Below are 24,776 nucleotides of genomic sequence, written 5' to 3' on the forward strand. Positions count from 1 at the left end.
AAGGATAGATAGCATTGAACCATATGTTGTCTGAGTCTGTTGAAAGATTTGATTTGTTGAAGCCCATTGCTACTGCTGTCTCATCTGAAACTGATTGAATCCATGAAACTGATACTTTATTGAGGAGAAGATGAAACTTTATTACGGATCTCTGATGCAAATGTTGCTTTATTGTGGATTGTGCGCAGATAGGCTCAAGGAAGCTGGAAGAAATTGTACTCCCCGAAACATGGGATGCTCTCAGTTCCACACCCATCACTAGACGTAGGATTTTCCTTAGCCACAGATAGGATCTAATTTATTATGGATGGAAAGGGAGGTGAAAAGAGAGGTTTATTATGAATGGCTAACCAATCTTGGGTAGATCAATAACAAGCCATGATGGGAATGGGTAAGTTTATTATGAACGAATAGGTTGTGAGTGTGTGCAAAGTGAAAGGATGAAAGTGAATCCTGAAGGAGGGAGGAGCAATGTCTCTACGCATGGTGCTGGTGACCCAGTTTTCACCATGGTACTTGCCCAGGGTGCCACTGAAGTGGTTTTCACCATTGGACGAAATTATTTCTCTTTACTTTTTTTGATTTTTTAATGTTTTTTTTTTTTGTGTCACAAGGCGCCTATTTGTCAGGTTTTCACCAAGTAACGATTTTTTTGTTTTATAATTTTTTTTGTATTTTTGAATTTTTTGATTTTTTTTGTATTTTTGAAATTTTTGATTTTTTTGTATTTTTTAAATTTTGTATTTTTTTTGTATTTTTTGAATTAGGATATTCCAAAGAGCTATGTGTAGAACTTGCGAAGGTGCATACTATTGATAGGATCCTCCAAAGGTTCACCTTCTGTAGTTGAGAGCTGATATGCGCTAGATCCATATGCTATTGTAAAGATGTAAGGACCAAGCCAATTTGGTTCGAACTTGCCCTTCTTCTCTCTATCTTGCTGATTTTTAGGATTTTCTTTGAGAACTAAGTCACCCACCTTGAATGTGTGAGGCTTTACCTTGTTGTTGTAGCTGCATTGTTCCTTGACTAAATGATGTGTAGCTTGAGTGTCTATCTTCCTTGATAAAGGAATTAAGATAGAATTACTATTATGTGAACTACATAGGCCCATATGCATGTCACCTGAAGAAGTTTGGGCATCCCTGATAACAAAGTCCCTCAAGGAAGTTCCATTAAAGGTCCATGATGTATCGCCAGAAGGGAAAGGATGTGTGAAATAAGTGGATGAGTGATGAAGACTTATGATTGCGAAAAGAAGTGAAAGTAGGATAGCATGATGGAGACTTAGGATCAACAAGTATGCTTTTTGGCTTGAAATTGTAGAACTTTTGCCCCCAGTTATTTTGATATTAGGGGAGATCAACTCTTGTTCTTTTTTCTTCATAGGAGTTTTATCCCTGACTTTGATACTCTTGTTCTTTTTTCTTCATAGGAGTTTTATCCCTGACTTTGATTTTTGTAGAGTCCAATAGCTTTTGATTTGGATTTGGATTAAAGGACTTTTCTTTATTTTTGACTTTTAGATTTTTCTTTTCAAATCTTGATTTGTGATCCCCAATGAGTAAGGGCTTTTGTGGTTCTTGTTGATCCAAGTCTGGAAGTGGAGTGGAAATGGAATGAGTGGATGATATGGTAAAGTTATGTGAGTTATCAAGAGGGTTGGCAATACACTCAATAGATTCTTCACTGGAACCACTCTTAGGAATATTGATATCAAGAGTTGCTTGCACCACTGGAGGAGATTTGCATTCAGACTTAGTAGCCACAACACTAGGTGGTTCACACCCAATTCCTTGGCATTGCAATTTGTTTGTAAATTGTTCATCTCGACTAAATACCTTAGGAGATAGTGGGAGTTGATCAACATGAAAGGTATACTCACCACATCCCACATCTTTAACCTTGAATTTTTCTTTGATCTCTGCTTGCTTTGATGTAGAAGCTTTTAATGATTCTGGATCCACATATGCTGATGAAGGAATAGCTTCTCGATTGACTGGGATTGTTATTTCTGATCGAGGTTGTAGATTGTTGCAATATATGAAAGGGTCTGGATCTGCTTTAACGGTCACTTCAACTCCATTTGTGTAAATTTGATACATCGATGATATGTAGATGGTACTGCGCTCATCTCATGAATCCATGGACGTCCTAGTAATATGTTGTATGTGAGATCGAGGTCTAGGACTTGAAAAACCACATCCTTTGTAACTGGTCCAACTCTGAGAGGCAAGGTGATTGTGCCTTTGGATGAACGCACTTCATCATCATATGCTTTGATGGTAATTTTGTCTGTAGAATTCACAGTTTTATTTGAATATCCCAATTGTTTAATAGTGCTTAATGTACAAATGTTTAGACCCACTCCTCCATCTATCAGGACTCATTTTATTCGATGTTTATTTATGAAGGCTTCAATGTGTAATGGTGCATTATGTGGCTAACTTACAGAGGTGTCATCAGCTTTTGTGAATGTAAGAGAGTGTGGAATGGAAAGGTATCCCACCATGGCTTGAAACTGGTCCACGTTCAGATCAGTAGGAATGATAGTGTCTCTCAAGATTTTATCAAGAATAGCTTTATGTGCGAGGGATATGCTTAAGAGCTCAAGGATGGAGATGAACGCGGGTGTCTTCCCTAACTGTTCTACAAGGTCGTACTCAGGCTTAGTTGATGAAGAAGTGGTGTTCTTGGCTGGAGCACCTTGCAAAGTGATTTTACCTTGATGGGTTGTAATATGACATTCAGAGGTAGGTTCGGAAGAAGATCCAACACCTTTTAGGACAATCTTGGGTCTCTGGGTAGAATTCTCAAGGTTTTTGTCCTTGATGATAATGGTAGAGACGTAATTGTCCATTGAAATGTGATTGATAGTTGAATCATAGTTATAGGTTGATTTGGTATAGTTGGTTTGGTCATCTATGGCTTTAGCTTTTCCCTTGTCATGCTTTGGGAATGGTTCTTTAAACATCTCATGTTCTTGATTGGATGAGTGCCCTTCAATCTCAATGTCACCCCTATCAATGAGATCTTGTATGATGTTCTTCTGTCGATGACAATTTCCTGTCTTATGACCCTTGCTCTTATGAAATTCACAATATTCATCATCATTCCACCAATTTGGTTTGACCTTTGGCTCATATGGAGGAAAATCTGGAATAGTGATTACCTTGTTTGCCACTAGCTTTTTGAAAACTGACTCAAGTGGTTCTCCCAATGGGGTGTACTTCCTTCATGATCTGGAAGTTGTTTGAGTATTCACTTGATTGTTTGTAGAACTTGATCCCAAAAAGATGAATTTGGGTTGCACTATGTTGGCATCAACAACACCATCATTGACTGTGTTCTTGTTTTTATTCCAAAATCTTGACTTGTCTTTTCCTTTAAAGTCATCTTTGTTTTCCTTGAATATCTTAATAACTCCTTGTTCAATTAGGACCTTCTCTGTTGCTAAGCCTCTTTCAATGACGTCCTTGAAGGTGGACAAACAAGCTTTCCTTAGATCATAGCCAATGTCTTTGTTAACATTCTGGGTGAACATTTCTACCATTTGTTTTTGTGGAATTTCACAAGAGCATCTGCTAGCTAGATTCCTCAATCTTTATAAAAATGATGCAAAAGACTCTCCCTCTTTTTGCTTGGTGTTGTGCAAAGTAGTGACTGATACATCTTTCTCTATGTTGTAGGAGAAATGTTGAATAAATGCCTCTGCTAAGTCACCCCATGACTTAATTCCAGGTGGAAGTTGGGAGAAACATTCCATAGCTTGATCATCTAGGCTTTGTGGGAATAATCTCATCAAATATGTCTCTTCTGAAGCTACCTCAGTGCAAGCTGTGAAAAATTGTCTTATGTGTGCCTTAGGATCCCCTTTTCCTCTATACTTATCAAACTTAGGCATCACAAAGTGTGTAGGAAATGGAGGCATTGGAATGCTTTTATCAAATGGATAGGGACATATGTCTCTCATTGTGTATGTTGGCTTTGGTGTATTTATGTCCTCCATTTTCTTTTGTAAGTCCCTGATTTGTTGCTCCAAATTGCTCTTAGGTGGAGATCGACTTCTTGGACCATACCCCATGCTTGAGTCACCAATTGGAGGAGGAGCATGTTGCATATATGGATGATATTGATCATACACATGTTCATATGGAGGAGGTCTATAGTGATGCTGCATATATGGACCACTTGGTATAGATTCATGTTGAGGAATGAAATATCTATTTTGTCCATGTATACCATACTCTACAGGCATGTCATGTTCTAATGTGTTGCCCCCAAATTTGACACAAGGTTTCCTTGTGTCCAAATTTTGAGCATGCCTTTGAATATCCAATTGCTTTGGTGGTTGATCCTTAGCATTGGTATGTGATTGAGCATATCTTTCTGCATAAGAGTTCCATAATGGTCTGCAAAGGTGAGTATCATATGCTTGACCATGTGTATGTGGGACCTCTAGTTTTTGACACAAAAATGATGGTGATTCAGACACCATGTGTGGTCCTCTATTGCCTCCACTATTAGGTCTCCTTTGATCCATGTTGGAGTGAGGTTGTTGCAAAGGTCGATTTTCCATTATTTGAGACATGTCAAAATCATGAGGTATCTTGGCTCCACTTTGTGCCATCATTTGTAAGATGTATTGTCTATCCCTCCTCATTATTTCCTCAACCAATTGATTGAAACCGGGATCCATAATAGATTCTTCCACATCTACTGAATGTACTAAAAAGTTGTCCATATCATCATTGTGTGTATCATTGTTGTTTGTAGTGTCCATGTTCTCAACATTTGGAATGTTTCTATAGGCATCCATGTCAGGTAATGTAGTATGATCAGAATTGAAAAAGATATCATTGTCATACTCATAAGAACTCATGTTTGTGGACTCTTGAGCCTCTTTAGTTTCTCTCCTAGATTTTTGAAGATGGGTTTCAACCATGAACTAGGTATTGACCGAGATGTGTGAGACTAGATGAAAATGGAAAAAGAATGGAAGACCAAGGGTTGGATGGAATGTAAATGAATTTGAAGTGTACTTGCAATGTCCAAAGTGTAAGACCAAGTATGTATGTAGTAGAGTAGGTGTGACTTCCAAAGAGAGGATAGTTTCTCTTGATGAGGTAAGTTGACCTTGACTCTAAGTAAGACCAAATGAGACCCAAAGGTGATAGACCTTGATGAGGGACCACTTAGCAAAATGTTGTTGTATGTAGTGTATTGACAAAGTATGATGAGGAAAAGCAAGTGACCTTTTGACTCAAGTTTAGACAAATGTGAATGTAATGTAAGCTATAAAGCAATGGACTTTGTGAGACCTAAAGAGAATTTGAATGCTAGATGAAAACCCGGAGAAACAACCTAGGAAGCTCAAGAATTATGAAAATGATTGCTCTTGTTTGTTGGACTGTAAAATTTTCCAATTTGTGAATTTGTTGGTTGTGACCAAATCTGAATGTTTGAATATTTTTCGTGACAAGAGGACACAATGTTGATAAGGACTCAATGTTTGCAAGTGTTTGGACTGACAATGACTCCAAGAATAGTGTGTTGTTTGATGTAAAATTGTTTTGCATACACTTGAAGACACAAAAGACACAATGTTTTGCTGTTTGGTCTTGAATGTTTGAATGTTTAAAATAAGTCAAGCACAATTCTTATGGCTGGCCAAGAAAATAGTTGTTGATCCCAAATGGGGTTTTACCCCCGAGGCTACGCTATTCAGAGCGGATACTTAGATGCTTGACCTCACTAGCTCCACCCTCGGCACTCACTTCTCAGGTCAGCCAAGCATCAGTCCCCATGAAAACTCCTCATGGTGAACTTTGTATCTCTATTAAGAACTGTATGTGTGTGGGTCGCTACCAGAGGTCCGACCTCTTGCCCCAACAACTAGAAGGATTTGGGCTTCTAAAATAAAAAGGTGCTAGTAAGGGCATCTGCTTGTGTGGCCATACATGCAGCACTTTCAGCTCTATAAATATAGAAGACTCCCAGCCAGTAGGGGTTACGCCCTACAACTGATCAAATAAATTTGATCAAACAGGTTTATGGGGAGACATAGTGTCCGTATGAACTAATCAGCACACGTTATCCATAGTTTTCACCATGAATACAGTTGTTTATAGTGGTTCGAAAGAGGTGGGTTTTCCTCACTACCACTTGGGTCGTTCTCTTCTCACTAGTAGTCTTAATGACCACATGGGAAGATAGGCCCTTTAAAGATTAAACAAAAAGAGCCTATTGCTCAAGACATAAAAGACAATGATTCAATTTTAGTCCACCAATTGAAGTGTTTGCTAGTCTATGAAAACAAGGCACACAATAAAAATCCAAATACCCTTGCCAAGGACCTACAACAAAGATTTATTAGTAGTTTGGATTGTTTCAAATGATCACCCCTTCCTGCAAGCACACAAGTTAGGTAAATTTTAGATCCAAAAGACTTTGTGAAATAGGGGCCTTCAACAATGCATTTTGTTGACCAATTCAAAGATCTGATTCATCATAAAAGAAGACCACCTATAAAATTTCAAGAGATTTCTAGAAATGTAAGAAAATCCAAAAAATTTGCTAATTTGCTCCAAAAATTAATTTTTTATGAAAAATCATAAAAAATTCATATAAAATGCAAAATCGATCCAAAAAATCTAAAATTTTTACTAGAGAGTCTTGATGGTCTTCCAAACCTACATAAAAAAATTTCTGCACAAAAAATTTGATGTCAAAATTCGAAGCCGTTTGTGAGATCTGATCAAAATAAGGAAAAACCCTAATTTTTAAAGATCCGATTTTTAGGGAAATATTTTGCATCAAAATTAAAATAAAAAAGAATAGATCCTATGTATAATTATGAGGGATTTCCAAAAATGTAAGAAAATCTGAAAAATTCTCTCATTTGCTCTCAAAATTAATTTTTTATGAAAAATCATAAAAAAATCATAGAAAATGAAAATGTGCTCCAAAAATTCTGAATTTTGGATTGAGAACTCCTGATACTTTCTTCAACCTACAAAAAACATTTTGTGCAAAATTTCATAGCCGTTTGTGAGATATGATCAAATCTCTCCAAGATCTTGATTTTGTGTCCAAAACCCTAGCTGCACAAGTTTATTCTCCAAATTGTTTTACAAAACAACAATATAGGGTTAGAAAAATCTACAAAAAAAACATAGATCTAACAAAAATCCATGTCCCACAGGGCATGCCAAAATGTATATGGTGAAAATGGATAACAATAATAACGATATTGAAAGGCTAAATGAATTCAACCACAAAACCCTAGCCTAACAACAACAAAGATCTACCATAACATATGAAGATTACCTAAGACAATGCAAATCAAATGAAATCACAAAGACTATACCATCACATGTCCAATAGGGTTTGGATCTCCATTCTTCCTATCTCCATTGATCTTGCTTGATATATTTTCTCTCAGATTTTATGTGCACAAGAGCTCAACAAAGAACGGAATGTGGTTGCAAGTAGGATCGCCTATGTTCAAAAGCGTAGTGTAGTCAAGTAGTCAACGGGGGGGTTGAATGCATAGTTAGGGTTTAATAATGAAGTAAGCGTCTCCTTATATAGAAGACACAATATGAAATGGAGGGATAAGATTGAGAGGTGTAAAAGGAGGTCGGCTATGATTAGAGGGTAGGTAAAAGAAATAATAAAATAATGAAAGGGTAGGTAGTGTATGAATTAAGAGATGAATGACATGTGTCATGGGTGGAAAAGGTTAATGAATTAATTAAATAAATTAAGATTTATTTAATTAATAGAAGAAGTGGGATAATTAAATAAATAAGATATTTATTTAATTTAGGAAAAGGATAATTTAAATAAATAAATGAATTTATTTAAATGAGAGATAAGGCTCGCAGAGGATAAATGAATTAATTAAATAAATAAAGATTTATTTAATTAATAGAAGAATTAAGCTTAGATAATTAAATAAATAAAATATTTATTTAATTAGATTGGACAATTTTGGGTGTCTACAATCTTCAGTGATAACTTGATCAATCACAAAAAGTTCATAATTTTGCTAGAATAAAAAGGGATCAAATAGTCACAAGCCTCCAAGGTAGCTTTTTTAAATATCAAATCATGTGAGTTACAAAATATGGCAAAAAGAGAGGACAAAGGACTATTAGAAGTCACTAAGGCTCAAATTTGCATAATTAGGAACTACTTTCAAGAATGAGCTACAAAAATGAATATATCCTCTTCTCTCTCTCCAAAACTCACCAAAAAAAGAACTTCCAAAAAAGTTGGGTCCAATGTAACAAAAACCCTCAAAACTAACCAATGAATCCATCTCCAAAATTGATCAAGAAGGGTGAAAAAATAAAAAATGACTTAGTCAAACATGATGACATCTCAAAACCTCAATAGTTTTCCTTAAATTGACTCAAACAACCCTCAACTGCACCTAAATACTTGGCACACATGCCTTATATTCTTCAAATCTCTCATTGATTGAGTCTTAATCCTCATTTGACTGTGACACTTGGAAAAACTTTAAACCACCTCTTTTTGCATTGAATAATAACAAAATGACCATTAAGGCTTATAAACACCCTTGAAATTCAAAATGTTTTACAATGGATATATACTAATAGGTCTCTATTTAAAACATAAATAGGATACACAAGTGCCAAAAACACAACTTCTTCAAAGGTGATGTGGCATCTATATGTTGAAGATCTCAAAAAACCCAAGGCATAAAAAAATAACCTAAGGCAATGAAACATCTTCTTAAAGCCCATGGAGTCATTACCTTGCATTTATATTCTTAAAAGTTTTGGAAAGAATACCATCTTTATCTAGTGGCATTTTAGGGTTTTCAAATCCTAAATAAAAGATTTTTATCTCTCATTCTTTTATCGAACTTCCTCTAGAAGCATCACCGACATGCTCTGGCATCACTATCATTAGGGGTTTACTATTGTGAATGCATTCTCATGACTTCCATGGCAGTTTGAGAGCATATTGCAGCAGATTTGAAACATTCTATAGCTTTATCCTGACATCCCTCTTTATTTCCCAAAGGTAATGCCTTCAGCCATTGATCTCTTTTGTGATGACCATACATCTATTTTTTTTGGGGTTTCTCTTTATAGCTATAGTTTGCGCTTAAAACATGGTTCCTTCTTCTTTGAGACTATTGAAGGAAGTTTGGTGATTGGTTGACATAGGTTTGAAAACCTAAATGAAAACCCACACACAACCACCATTGGGGTTTACTTTCTGCTCTTCTACTTATTTGAACATAGACATTCCTTGCAGATTCTAATTATGAATAGGTTGTAACTAGTAAGTCTTTGCTCTTGAAGATTTTTTGAGAATTTTCTTGCACACTGAAAGCATATACATGTATTAAATTGTTGAAATGCCCTTCTTCAAGTGTATTTCCTATTATTTGAGCCATAGACTATATTCATACTAGCAATTTATGCTTCCAATTTCTATGGTTAATATGGTAAACTTTCAATTCTTCAGTTTACAAATACATTATTCTTTAACAAAAAAAATTCCTTAAAGATGTAAATTTGGTATAATTCTTTTGATATAAATGGCCATGGTTTCCATTTTCAACCTTTGGTTATAAAGTACTTCTTTTTGACACAACCCATATGAGGGTTTATGCTAAAAATAGACAATAAGGATCTAGAAACCCTTAATTTTTTCCTTGCTAATTAAATGGCCGCCAATTTCTTGAAATTTTGGGGATTTCTCATTTGTAGGTGTTGTTGAGATTCTATACAGTGGCTAGGGTTTAAAACCCCTCCCTCTCAGTTTTCTTTGTTTCCTCATAGCCTTGTTGTTGGATGACAAGCTTAGATCTAAATTTTTTGTATCTTGGCATTATGCTTTCACGATCACATGGACTATTATGTTGCTTCAGGAGTCTTCTTTTAATTGTACTATGAATTTACTTACCTCTTGGTTGTCTTCATGTCTCTTTAAATCTTTTATTCACTATCAATTTGCTAAAGATGGGATTTAAACAATATATTGCTACTTTCATCATTGTATTTGTCTTATAACTTTGTTTGTCTGCACTAACATTGTCATTATAAAAAATGATAGGAGATCTTATTCCTATATTTAATATTTTGATAGGAGATCTTATTCCTATATTTAATATTTTGATTTGAAACACATCAACCACCGCTCTAGGTCTGCCTTCTTAATATGTCGTCATGTTGTTAATGAAAACTTCCTTATATTGATGAGGCTTGGCTTTGAAGACCGAGGCTACTATCATCATTATGATTGTAACTATGACAAAGGCCCAATATCTTTAATTTGTATATCTATGTGGTCTACAACTATCTGCATGGTTTTTAGCTGAACTTCCTTCATCCTTCTCCTTAACCATGTTGTCTTTATTTTCTCATTCTTCCCTTGACTATTTTCTAGGGCTGCAACTATATTGACACATACGACTATGTATTCTTGTCGAAGAAAGAAGCAATGTCACTATCTTTAAGATAATGACTTGTGTTCATTACTATTGATATAATGTTAAATAAAGGACCGATAATGAAGACTATTATGAATCCCTTGGTTGCTACAATGTTCCTCTTCATTGCAAACTTCCACTACCTTTGAGTCTGCTTTCTTTGCAAAACTTCATTTTAACTAATGATACTGTATTCTTTTATTCTTCCATGGAATCTGTGTTTGTTCATGTCTTTTGAATGTGATAGTGAATATATTTCAAAAAAATAAAATAATGATGATACAAATCACCATTTTGCATCATTCTATGTTTGAATTGTTGCAAGTATGTTCACTAATGCCTAAACTTAGCATTGTGTATATCACTAACTATTTGCCCTTCCCCTAACATGATGTGACTAAGTTTAAACTAAAAGGTTTCATGACAAATATATCATGTCCCTTTAATAGCTTAATATTTTCTTTTTGAATAGCATGAATACTCTGAGACCATTTAAGTCCAAAGTTTATACCAAATGAATCCTTTCATGACAAATACAAAGATCAACACCAATATTTTCCCATTTCAAATCTGATTATTCCTTTGGCAGGACTCTGGACTTAAATAGTGTTAGGGGAAAATACAGTAACTATATCTTTCATTTGCATGTTGGGCTCAACCCTTGTGGGAGCCACATTTTACCCCACATACTGAAACTAAAAATGATTAGACCTGTATCTACACATAACACAAACATGTTAAAAATAAAATGCCTATCTAAGGTGTGTATGATAGCAGTGCTTTGGCTTTAATGTTGATGCACATATAGGCTAACATATGTATGCATGTATGAATGTACATCTGTAGGGTATAATCATTCATTGCTTAGAACATCTATTCCAACCTATTGAATTCATCTATGTAGGAAACTAGAAGACACTTAGAAGCAAGGAGTTGATTAGGAAACAAAGTAGAACAACCAAGAGCAGAAACACCACCAGTACTAGTCATTTAGGCAATGACTGGTTACCTCTTATACATGCTTCATTTCTTTATATTTACTCATCCATGCATAGTTTAGCTTTTAATTTTTATCATATGAGAAAAGTTAGTCTCACGGCTTTTTTGTGTGAGACATATGTATTTATCACATTCAATAAAGATTACATCTTTCAAAGGATTTGAAAATCTTTATGTTTCATTTTCTTAAATGGTTGCAAAGCTTTCAATAGTTTCTGCAATCTAACTACCTAGGAGTTTGAATAAAAAATGCACCATTAAAGCTTTGAAAAATTCCTTGGCTCTACCAGATTGACCATATAGGTTAAAATTTGGTAACAAAAACATAACAAGTAGAATGTTTGTTTGAATTTGCAATGAAATAAAAGTAAATTCAAGCACAATCCTAAGGTTTGGCCATGATAATACTTGTTGAATACCCTTTCAATAGAATACCACATTCAATTGGATAGATAGAAGCTTGGTAGAACTATCTCAGCTCCACAACACTCACTTATTGGGCATACCAAGCTTCAAATTTCTAAAGACCCAAAGTTCTTGAGAAATTTTATATATCAAGTTTAAGATTACATGAGGGGTTTCTTCACCATGCGCGTATCACAACACCTTAGTCAACAAGTATAAGGAAAGGTTGTTAAAACAATGAGTTTATAGTAAGGGCATCTATTCAAGTGACCATACGTGTGGCATTTCACTCAAATTAATGAGACCTCCTAGCTCTTGTGGGTTTTTACACATCACATAGATGCTAAGGGAGACATACATCAGTATGACATATCATCCCTTTTTGCCTGCAAGCTTTCTCATAGACACATTTATTTATGTTGTCTTGGATGGGCCTTGCCTTAGCCTCATTACCACTTGGGTTGTGCAAGCCCTCTAAAAGTTAAAACAAAAAGAGCTTATTTCTCAAGACGCAAAAGACATTGGTTAATTTTAAAGCTTCAATTGAAGTGTTTGCTATACTAGCAGACAATCGATTTCAAAATCAAGTCTTCATCAAACTTCTTATAACAAATGTCATTAGTACTTTCAAGATATTGTCTTCAACAAGCGAGAATGGATGCCCTACACAAGACAAAATTTAAAAGATTAGCCCCAAGGTGTTGTAATAAACACAAGAAGCAAATCAAACCCTATAGCTAACAAAAATGTTTAAACTAATAATGGAGAAAGCTAGGCTAAAACAAGCTTTCTAAACAAAATAGTTGGAAAAAGAAAGTGAAAATGACCCTATCAAATATGTTAGCTAGTTAATGTAATCTAAATTAGTCTAATTTTACCTAATTAAAGAAAAATTTAAACTAATGATTTATTTAACAAAACTAACAATTTAACCTAAATAACAAAATTAAAAAATACAAATTAATCTAATTAATAATCTAACAAAAATCTAATTAAAAATATCTAATTTGATAAATTTTAAATCTAATTAAAAACTAATCTAAAATCTAATTAACAACAAAAAAAAAATCTAAAAAATCTAATTAAAGAAAAACACAAAAATCCAAAATCTAATTTAAAAGAAAAATAAAATTATAAAATCTAATTTAAATAATAAAATAACAATCTAATTTAAAAACTAATTAGAATCCTAATTTAAAAACTAATTAAAATCCTAATTTAAAAACTAATTAAAATCTATTAATTTAAAAACTAATTATAATCCTAATTTTAAAACTAATTAAAATCTATTAATTTAAAAACTAATAAAAAAAGATTAAATCAAAATTAAATTAAGGAAACTAACATAAGAACTAATCTAAAGAAAATAACCAAAAAAAATTAAGATGGAGGAAATGGTTTCGAATCAAAGATTCAAATTCGCAACATCCACAATGATTGGAGAATCAAGATGATTGCAAAGAACATGAAAATTATAAATGCAAGAAAGCAAGATAAAGCTATTAAAAATGCAAGGGATGAATTCAAGAGTCATGGATACCAAAATGGGAGATGTGCTTTTATAAGCATTCTCCGGGTGAACCAATGTTGTGGTATGAATGTAGGTTAATCTATAAATTGTGAAAATATAAATGTTTATTTCATATTGATTAGGTGCATGTAATAGATGGATATGAAGAATCATAAATAAGGGGAGAATAAAATAGACTTAAGGGAATAATGAAATATATTTTATTAAAGGGATAATAATAGAATATATATAGATTTAATGGATTAAATGAGATAATGGAAAAATTGATATACTATTAGAATAATGGATATTAATATAATGAAAAAGGGATAATACAACGGATTCACCTAATTAATGGAAAAATTGAGGTTAGTTGAAGAAGACAAAATTTACATGACTAAAAATTTAACTAAGGTGTTATAAACCTTGGAAAAATACATCAATCGTCTTAGATTAATGTGTTATATCATTCATGTACATGCAATTGGTAATATTCATTCCCTATCCAGGTGTTGCAACTAACAATCCATCAACATAGTACACATTTTGACTACTTTCATGCCATGTCCCTCTTTAAATATTTTTAAAAAATATAAATTACTATTTTTTTAAAATCTAGATACCAAAAATTAGTAAATTAGGACCGGACCTACAAATAAATCAAGAAAGTTTTCTCTTTAAGAAAAAATAGTAAAAAAAAATTTAATGATAAATATTAAATATTATTTGAAATAATATGCATGCCAAAAGTTGGTATGGGGTTGATGAAGAGAACCTTTTCTTGAATGTTAGAAGGTAGCATACAAATGGAAAAAGGAATTACAAATTTTGCATTGTGAAAGAATATTTTCCTTTGGATGTCCAAATCGGTGTTTGAATATATTTTTATTATTTGAGTTTTTGTCGGCATTTGTATTGAACTTATCATGCTCATTCTAACTAGTTAATGTTCTATATCATCAAAAGTTGATAAATAGATGAAAAGGGATCTACAACACTAATAAACACTAATAAACAAGGAATATTGAGGCTCAAAGGTAGTGTTCAAGGGGTGTCTAGGGGAAATATCATCTATAGGTTGAATTGGTTCTTAATTTTTTTGGGTTTGTCCTATTTTTTCTAATAGATTTTAAGAGTTTTATAGAGGTTTTGAGAGCATAGTTTTAGGGTGTGTATTAGTAATAATAGTAGCATATGTTGTTGGTATAGGGTATTGTTGGAATGTTATTTCATGTTTTTTCTATTTTAAGAAAGTGTCATAAAATTTGAGAAGAGTTAGTAGAATTTGTAGCTATTTCTTGTGTGAGTGGATACTAAAGAGTCGAAGTTTGTTCTTGTAATTTGGAGCAAATGTTCATGTCTATTATCTAATGTATTGGATGAAAAAAAAGGATATACAATCATGTTAAAATATTTAATAAATAATTCTACATAAATTTCATTGAGTTGGGTTTCATTTTGTTATGTTTTCAATGCTATTTTGGTATATCCAATTTGTCTATTTTCAAGCTTATACAAATCTCATTTAGATATTAAAATAAATCATTTGAATTGTTAGCCTAGGGGTTTGTTAGCATTTATGCATCCCACTAAGTCTATTTTTTCAAGTAAAAGTGATTCCTTGATATCCACTCCATCTTCCAACCCTATAAAAGAAATGATGATAGATCTAGCTACTATGAGAGCTTCCTATGAAAATGTACATGAGAGATTTAAAATTTTGGTCACCTATTGTAATTTCTTAATTCATATGCAAGGCATGATGGCATTGAAGGGCTATAATGTACACTTGAGTTCAAGTGGTAAAAATCAAAAGGAGGTGGAGATACAAGATCATGTACCAATGGAAATTTATCTACAAAACGATGATGAATCTAAGCCAAAGGTTGAAGCTAAATAATTTTTAATTCAAGAAGGTATTTTAGTAAATGAAATTTCAATACAAAAATATATTCATTTTTATGAAGTTAATTCAATATCAGTATTACATGTTGAATATGAATTCTTTGAAAGTGTAAAGGCTAGTCCCAAGAATTTTAATGTTGTCCAAGGAACAACCATTGAGACTATTGGAAATGAAAGGAAGAAGGTGGAACTAGAATACTTTCAAGTACAATTTTAGAGGGTTTCAAAAGAAGAGAATATTGATATTGGGGAAAAATTTATGGAATTTTTGGGTGAACCTTTCTATACTAATAAATTTGATTTCAAGGATGACACTGCTTCAACAAATATTTTGATGATGTTCACATCAATAATGGAAGCTAAAAGCATCAAATTTTCCTTTGATTATAGTAGAGAAAAGTTGTACATCAACTTGGTTTCGAATATTTGCACATGTTCTCTAATAATGAAGTTATGATGAAGTGGAAGATAAATACTTCCTCTCAACTTCAAAATATCTTATAGATGATGTGTATCTCATGAACCATGTTGTGGGATCCTAGTGTTTCAAAAAGAGCCATTGTATAAGTTGCAAGTAAAAATAATTTTGCAATAGAGAAGGTTTATTTGACTTTAAATGATGGCATGTTTATGAAAAAAGGATAAAGTCATGGAAGAAACACATTTACTTGTTGGATGTAAGGATTTGAAGATGAAGTAACATTCACTTTCCTATATATTGTTGAAGGGTGAGCAATTTATTGATTCTCATAGTAGCATTTTAGATGGACATGGATTTGAATAAAATGTTTTGAGAGGGTATCACAACAATTCTCTTCTTATCATGGAAGGATGAGCTCATTCTCGACTTATTAATGTATCAAAAAAATGATCAAATTTCATATTCATTGCTTCATCTTATGTCATTGCAAAATTTTATTCATCATGGAAAGAATGATAATAAGTGTGATATAGTAAGGGAGATGACTCTCTATATAAGGCATCAAGATCATTTGATTCAAACTTAATATTGTTTTCACATGTGATCCTATGTATCTTTCGAGTTTCAATATGGATATACACCTTGATATATTTATTAAGCTCTCCATCCTTCACATTTGGAGTGAAAGGAAATTTGTTGTTCATCCTAATTGTCTTGTGAAGATTCAATTTTCATATATTACAAATCACTCATGGTAATAGAGTGCCTTAGCTAAAGAAGAAAATTTGGGTTATGGACAAATGGAAATAATAATCTCAAGGAGTTTGATGATATATTATGGTAATGATAAGAGGTATTCTCATATAGTCTTTATTTTGATATTCCAATGTTTTCAAATAAGAACAAAACAATATTTGATAATATTTCCTAATGATAACCAATATGTAAAGAATACTTGGAAACTAATTTGCATAAATAATTTACATGGGGTTCTTGAAATGACCTTCTTCAATCAAGTTATAATAAGGAGTAAGTTTCCGATTTTGAAAGGCTCTAGAAAGGTATAAAAGTTTATGGAGGGATTTTCTATAATTAAATTGTTGATTCAATTTTTCATATGGATGGTGTTATTAGTTTACAATTCTTTTTCCATATAAAATTATGATTATAATATTTCTTCATTTTGGATGGTTGATTACAATCATGCACACTTGCATACAAGTTTATATGATCACATTCATGAGTATTGTTTCTTATAGTATAATGAGAATCCCATGCATGGGAAATAATATTTTATATTCTATGACTGCTTATGGAGATTTCTCAATATATACATGGTTTCCCACACATTTTACCAGGGAAATATTGATGGTTACTAATCATATTTACAATTGTTGCAATTATCATATTATTGGTAGAATGATAACATTAATTTTGAACCATTGTAGATTATTTCACTTGGAGTTATTCTACTTGCATGATGAGTCTAGAAGAAGGTTATTATTGGAGAAAAATTCTCTATAAATATGAGGAATGGTTTTTAAGATATTTTATTAGGAGAATCAAGAAGATACTTATAGGGAGGCTAATAAGCTCATCCACATTGATATGTTGTATTTCTTTCTTGAGTGCAAGGTGAAGAATCATATGATTTAATGGTTGTAAATTATCATTTAAATGCAAGGGTTAAATGAATTTCACTTCTTGTATGCCCATGACAAAGGAGTCTCAAAATTTAGGTAAGCAAATTTATGAGATCATAGCTGACTACAAATGTATATTTTAGAGAATGGGTGCCATTAGAATGGGGAAATCATTTCATATTAATTACATAGTTGACTAAAAATGTATATTTTAGAGAATGGATGCCATTAGAATGAAATCATTTCATATTAATTAATTTTCATCCAAAATAAATTCATGGACTGATTTACCATCATTTAGAAAATTCATGTATGCTATAAGAAAGAAAGAGAAAGCTAACAAGAAGTTTTGAGAAAATTTGATTAAATCATGCTTTTAGATTTAGTATGTGGGATTTGGATCTATTATAAATATTCATTTTTCCTCCTCCATTATGCCTCTATAATTTAAAATTAGTCAATGCTAATTTCTTACTCTAGTTAAATAGAATAATGTTTTGATTGACGAGTGCAACCATAATATGTATTTCAATAGTGCAGAGATGAATGAGAAATTTGATTTTAGAAATCGTGTTGTATATGGTAAAGGACACCATGAACATGATAATTTTCCAACATGTCTCTAAATTCATAATTTTACCATTATCTTGAGTTTCAGGAAACTTTGGGAGAAACTTTCCAAATCATAGTGCACTTCATAATTTTACCATTATCTTGAGTCAGGAAACTTTGGGAGAAACTTTCCAAATCATAGTGCATTTCTAGCTATAGATTGAGGACAATTTGCAAAGTTAACTTTTAGAATTGGGTTGCAAATGTGTTTCTATTGTTAAATATTAATTGAAAGCCCTTAAGTGTATATTTTTATTTTATATTAATTCTTAAAGTTGTGTATAATATACTTCATGGTGAGGTAATGTTTGTAACAAATAGTGTTTCTTCTCATAGAATTTTTAATAGTAGTAAAAATCAGATCCACAACATCATCAAAGGAAACATGGTTTTGGGTACAAGTTCTTTAATGTTTATGTGGCTATGAGAGATAAGATTTTGGAGGAAATAAATCAAGAAATAATAATAGGGATATTTTGGTTATTTATTAAATATAGTCATGACAAAAAAACTTGGCATAGATACACTTGCCAAAATTTATTTAAGATGTTACAAAGAAGATACAACATTTAACAGATATAGAGAAGATACAACATTTAACAGATATAGAGACAACTTTGGATATCCAAATTGTCATGATACATCTTTTTAGCATTAGGATATTTGGGTAATATGATTTTAATTTCTTGAGGACAAGCAATGTTTGGAACAAAGGACTTGTCATATCCCCTTTCAAATATTTTCCAAAATTATCACTTATTCTTTTTAGTAAGTCTAGCTATCCAAAAATAATAAGTTAGGACCTAAAGATAAACTGAGAAATTTTCCTCTTTAGGCTAAATTGGTCAAATAAGATTTAATGATAAATACAAAATATTGTTTGAAGCATAGTTTTAGAACTCATACTCGATGACCCAAAATAACACTCAAACTCATGACTCAAAGAAAACCATAGTTTTATAAGAAAAATAGAAAAGAAATTAAGGCATTTAGAGAAAATAAGAGCCAAAATTCAAACATTACACATGTCATATAGTCTTCAAACACTCAATATTTGATATTTTATCATTAATGAGAAATAAATTCATAATACAAGTGATAGGTTTGAACTTTTAATTGTATAACAATTTGATAAGTTTATAAATATTTACATATAATGATTTGTCAAAATGAGAGATACAACCAAATTAATTCTACATCTTCCCCTTTACTCTCTTAATGTAACCCAATTTTTAAATCCTCGAACTAGAAGGTTCTACCAAAGGAGTTCCTTTCTCTTCAAAATAAAAAATGTCTTCCTCCTTTATTGCTTCTAATTGTGTAAGATCTTTAGTAAGGAGGACATCATCACAAGTTTATTCACTAACACTCCATTCACCACATGGATCAATATCATTCAAGTCTATGGACTCATGTGAAACTACATCCACCATTCTAATTTAAAGGTGAAGGTTGTAAGAGATGAAAAAAAGATCATGGAGGCACAACTATGTCAACCTATTTCTCTTCGTTGTGTGAATGTTCTCAAATGAAGATTAGTAGTGCTAGCAGCATAATTCTCCCACCATAAATGTACAATGAATCATTTAGAGAAATAAGAGTCAAGTTTTTAATTTTCTTGTAGTATTGAACTAAATTTTGTACCTAGTTGTTGTTTTCTCACCTATCAACTCCTCTCTATTTCTGTTATTGTGTTTGTTACCAAAATTTTACTTATAATTCATTTTGATTGACTGTTTTTGTCCTAGGAGCTAACTGAAGTAAAAGAAAGATGCATTTACAAATAATTTCCATATTACATTAATATGCAAGAATGAATTCATAAAAGATTGCAGTACTTCATTTATATACATGCATTAAACATGAAAAAGATTCAGCAAATCTTTTTTGAAGGTATAATCTTTATTGAGAATATGTACATTTGTTCTCACACAAGTTGTGAGACTAGCCAATACTTGTTCAATACACATAAAGAAAAATCTATACATGAATAGGTATACTAAAAAATAAAATGTACATGAGAAGAAACAGACGAGTTATTGCCTGAATGACTGGTGGTGTTGTCTTGTTCTTTGATGTTAGAGCTATGAAAAGCTTTAAGCAATGAAAGGTCTCTATCATCATATATACACTATATCCATGCATGTGTAAATTCAAACCTATAAGAATTTAAAAGCAATGCATATCTTATGTGTATAGAAAAACTACAAAGAATCATTATGCATATCTAAGATAGGCATATATTTTTCTAACATGTTTGTGTTGTGTAGATATGCATATCTTAAGTGTTTAGAAAAACCATAAAGAATCATTATGCATATCTAAGATAAGCATATATTTTTCTAACATGTTTGTGTCATGTGTAGATAAAGGTATAATCATGTTCATTTTCAACATGTGGGGTAAGATGTGACTCCCACAAGGGTTGAGCCCAAGATGCTGGCATAAAAAACCAAACAGTGCAATGGAAAACTGATAGTAAGAGTTACAAAGTATGAATCCTTACAAGTTCATCATTCAGGCTTCATAACACAGTTACCATGCATTGTCTTTAAAATACAGTCACAGAGTATCATTATCTATGTGGTCAAAGCATAGTGATAAAATCATTGTTTCAGTCACGTTGAAGCAACAGCAATATGGATATTAGCTTGAAGAGAATGAGTAGTGACTCTAACAGCCAGCACAAATAGTTCAAAGGACATCAAAGAATTATCAACCAGAAAAGGGTATCAATGGTAAGGACTGAGTAACTAGATATAGCACGAACGGAATTCCTCCAATCTGGCAAACCCATATGATTCAAAAGATCTCCAAGTATCACTAAGGTAGCATGTTACCTTGTAGAGGCCAAGTGTAGATTAAATATTCTATTTTTGTTTTGACATGACTTCCTTTTTCTTTTCCTAAAAGATCACACTAAGGAGAAAGAGGTGGTCAATGCAAAACAAAGTATTGACACTGTTCCATTTTGGAAAAGAATATAAGGCTGAAAGTCAATGTCACAAAACAACATAAGATTAGTAAATGCATGAGTCCATTTTGTAGTCCCATCATCCATGTCTGAGGTTGCAGACCAGCATAACAGTGAATACCAAATCAAACATGAAAGATCAAGAAAAAAAAGTTAGTCATCATGAGCAAGGTGATAATCTTCAGTCAAGGGAGCCTCAATCATAGCTAAAGTATCCACGGAGCATATACAGGCTCATAATACTGAAAGGGCTTTCACCAATATTTAAAATGACTGTCAAAGACAATATAGATCAATTAATCATTAAAAGTCAGTGAGGATTCATAGTTCCCATTTTCAAATTTGTTTTGAAGAAGTATTTCCAGGATACTCATAGGGACAGCATTAACATCAATATTAGAGCCTGAAATTTCTAAGAAAAAGAGCCAATGTAAGAATACAAAAAAGGGGACAATTTTCTGAATTATAGCAGCATTCACGGCAATGGGCAATAAAGCATACGAAAGCACCAGGACAAAGATGAGCGTACAATTGCAATGAATCGGCCATCAAGTGCAGGCCTAGGACATGATCCTTACAGGATTTCATATCAGTAAACATGTGATAGTCCAAAAAGATATTAATCTATCCAGAATAACAGTTTCTTGAGCAGTTATAATAGTTTCTAAAGCAACGGTGGCCAATGCTAAATATTAAGTAGTTATGCACCAAGATTAACAGTAGTTGGAGTAACAACAGTCTTTTATGATCAATCTGGACAGTCGAAAGGGCAGTCGTTAATGGTTAGTGTCACAAGGAGTAATCTGCAAAAGAGATGTAAAATGATCGATAACAGTGACGTGTTCACTGTCAAAATCTGAGAGCAACCCTGAAGAATAAAGGTGGGTTCTGACCTGAAAATACAGACATTAGCAGTAAGAAAGTCATGTTCCTAATAAAGTAAAACCCTTGCAAAAAGTTATAAAGAGCATTAAGTGATAAAGAACAGTATTTGTGGCCGAGTAAGCCTGAAACAAATTTATAAGTCATATGTTACATTTATGTTGCCTAATGCCATTTAAATCACAGTCATCAAAAGCATGATATAATATCAAAGATACATACAAAATAACTATCAGATAGTCTAACTTCAAAAATGTATGTACACTGTACAGTGAAAAGGCAAGGTCACCATGATTTACGAAATTGCAAGTCACATAACAGCCATCAATGGCGTTTGAAGCAGTAAACTTACCTAATTATGCTCAACCTGCACAAGATTTCCACTTAAGAAAAGTCCGCCATGAATAGCCCTATCGAAGTCTCCAGAAAGCCCTCGAGTTTTCTCAAACCCTTGGCGGCTACAGCAGACAGAAGAAAATGCCAAGTCTGAAAGTGCGAATGAGGTCGTGAAACAGGTTTTTAGGGTTTGTATACCCTAGAAGTGTCTCGAGCTTGAAGACATTTTTGCCTTTGTTTTGAAAAAATATAACCTTGCAACTAATACCACGGTGGGCTAAGACTTATGTCTTATGCCTTTGAACTTTAAATTTTATGCCTTAGCATCAAAACAACCCATGACAAGAAGTTAAGTGTTTCCTTATAAAACGCTTCAACTTGATTGTTACTTTAAATGCAAAATTGCCACATAGGAGGATCATTGAAGGCAAGTAGGAGATGTGTTTTGAAACAAATATGAGGTTTTAAGCCAAGTCAAAGATAGTTAGGAGCTTTTATGAGTCTTTTCCAAGCATATAGAGCTTTTTGTGAGTTAGTTACCAGCAAAAGGAGGGAATATAGGATTTTTTTGACTTTTTTGAGCACTTTTAGGGGAGGTTATAGTCATGGCTGACTTTTCCAACTATTTGGAGGTCTTTTGGAGAGGATATAGGTCCTATATTTTTTTCTTTTTGGGGACATCCCACCTAAGATAGCAATTTTTTGCCATTTTTCATGTAACTTTTTGGGTCATGTATTTGAGTGGAAGCCTTGGAAATCAATAAGATAAGCTATTTTACCATCTCAAATTTATGTTTCTATTGTATGTGTTTGAGGGATTGATACATTAACTTGTGAGTTTTCTTCATTCCTAGTTATTGTGTCTCTTTTGTAGCATCTTTAGGCAGAATATATGCAGTTGCAGGTTGTAAGTTGTGTTAAGTTGCAGGTGTTTTTTAGTTGTGAAAGTTTCTTTCTTTCAAAATTCACATGCATAGTAGCTTTCTTGCAAAATATTTCAATGCAAATACATATCTTTATGGGTTGTTTATATTAACTTGCTATTGATTGCCTTGTGTTTATGAGTTGTTCTGCAGGTCCTGTTTGATATTTTGGTGCATCATCTTCTCATTTGATCACTTTAAGTTCTTTATTTCGTGCATTTTCTTACCCTTTACCTCTGCAAGTTATTAGTATAGATGATAACCAAATAGAACAACTAGGAGTAGGCCTCATCCGAAGATTCACTTCAATTTTTAAGGATACCCGTAGCCTTGGGAGTGTTTCCATGTTTCATCTGAAAGCTAAGTCCTGTAACTTAGTAAGGGTCTATTTCTAGGTGATAACAGTGTCATCAAAAAATTTACATAAAATATTCTCCCCTCCAACTTTCTTGGAAAATGGAGGCTACAATCAAGTATCAAATATAAACATTTACTTGAGATGAGGAAGGGCACTAAGAATGCTTTTCAATGTAAAGAAGTGGCTAGAAAATATTGTTACCCTTGGTCGTATGAGGTCCTTACCACATGTGTGTTTCATTAAAGAAATCACCAATGTATGGTTGTAGATAAAAATTTTAATATTTTTAGCATCTATAACTATAGTTTTCACCCATCCAATCTTTTCAATGTCTACTAGCAATAATTCCAAGTAATGTGTAACACAAGGAGTCCATAAAATTGTAAGATGCCTCTCCCTGAGGAGTCTACTTATAGCTACATAGGTAGCTTAGTGAAAGTATAGTGTTGTGTCGCACTTTAGGCTAAGTACGAGGGGAAAAAAAATCATACTCGACCAAATCTGCATGGCACCACATGGCACCTACGTGGAGGACAGGTGGTGGGGTATACTCGACTAAGTAGGACTCGGCCCTACATATACCCACCAACTGCACTTAGCCCCCCATTTCCACTGTCTGATATAGCTGGAGTGAGAGGGGGGCTAAGAAATCCTTCGACCAAGCAAGGTAGGGCCAAAAGGCTTTTTTTGTTTTTAATTGTTTTAATAATATATATATACATTTTTAGTAGATTTTTTCGTATTTTTTCAAGTTTTTTAATTTTTGATGCAAATGAAGAATGCATATAAAAAATACAATGCAAATGAGATAATATTTAACCATAAACTTCATAACATCACACATTCATCATCTAATCGTAAACTACATATCATTGGCACATTTTGACATCCAACCATCAACTTTAAATATGCAAACATATGTTGATACTTGAATGCCAACACATCATCACTTGTAGTGCAAAAAAAATCATTTTAGCACACCTAAATAAGAACATTTATTATCATAGATTGACATCAATGCCAACACACTAATCCATATCTACAATAACCACAGTTCACCGGATCATTAGATCATAGAAAAATAGAAGATGATTTTTTATAAAAAGAGTTTGATGTTTTCTACAATGATGTTAAGTTTGTGAAGAAATGAACTACTTTGTATACATGTCATAGTACTGAAGGGCTAGGATAAAATTTTTGAGTGGAGGTATGTGGATGAAATGCTTATATATATTTAGTCAGGATAAATAGTTTAGAATGTTTTCATGTATGAATGTACAAATTTCTCAATGTTTATATAACATGTGATTCATCTCAAGTTTATATGAAAA

Source organism: Cryptomeria japonica, chromosome 9, assembly GCF_030272615.1.
Source record: "Cryptomeria japonica chromosome 9, Sugi_1.0, whole genome shotgun sequence".
Taxonomy (NCBI): domain Eukaryota; kingdom Viridiplantae; phylum Streptophyta; class Pinopsida; order Cupressales; family Cupressaceae; genus Cryptomeria; species Cryptomeria japonica.